Source organism: Cryptotermes secundus, unplaced genomic scaffold (genome assembly GCF_002891405.2).
Source record: "Cryptotermes secundus unplaced genomic scaffold, Csec_1.0 scaffold22435, whole genome shotgun sequence".
Taxonomy (NCBI): domain Eukaryota; kingdom Metazoa; phylum Arthropoda; class Insecta; order Blattodea; family Kalotermitidae; genus Cryptotermes; species Cryptotermes secundus.
The window spans coordinates 1-844 of NW_019731857.1; the positions used below are offsets into that span (position 1 = coordinate 1).

The 844-nt window shown below is 36.5% G+C and overlaps 1 pseudogene; it reads left to right on the plus strand.

Annotated features, from left to right (window-relative positions):
- The first annotated feature begins 4 nt into the window (after positions 1 to 4).
- Positions 5 to 838, plus strand: LOC111867345 (annotated as a pseudogene).
- The last annotated feature ends 6 nt before the right edge of the window (positions 839 to 844 follow it).

Sequence of the window (844 nt, forward strand, 5' to 3'; positions counted from 1 at the left end):
TGATGCAAATATTTTCCCTGTTCTTATTGAAATTCTCGGGAAAGCAGAATTCAAGACACGGAAGGAGGCTGCACGGGCCATGACCAATGCCACATCAAGGGGAACAGCTGAACAAATAAGATATCTAGTGGACCAACGTTGCATTCCTCCTCTGTGTGATCTCTTGACAGGACGGATGGCAAGATTGTTCAAGTTGTTCTTAATGGATTAGAAAATATTTTGAGGCTAGGAGATCAGGATTCAGAAGCACATAAAGGTGTCAATCCATATGCTGTGCTAATTGAGGAATGTTACGGTGAGTTAAAAAAACAAGTGTACAGATTAATGGGTGATGTCTTATTATACTCTAATGAAATTAGTTATGAACAGTTTTATTGCCACATCTTTGGGTTGTGTATTGTAAAAGGTTGATCTCTAAAGTATGTATGTATTTACACACACATAGGTGAATGTTACTATATAATATATGTCACACTCAAGTTTTATAACAAGTTTGGAAATTTTAATTTTCTGGAAGAATTTATACTTACGGATTTTCCATATTTACCTTATGACTTGTTCATTTAATTTCAAAATGTGTACATTTATTTTTAGGAATTGTCCCTTTCGCTTTTGATGTGAGCCACAGTTGCACTCTTGTTTTCATCAACAGCAGCACTTGTCAAAAGGAACTGGGCTGTAAATGAATTACAAAGCAAGTGACCAAGAGACCAATTTAAAATTTCTTCTGAGCCACACTGATGTGAATCAAGCCTACAGTGGGATTGCAATACCAAAATTATGGCTTGTAATGAGAACATCATTATAACATTGGGGGGAGGACCTCGCCACCATCAGTTTCTTA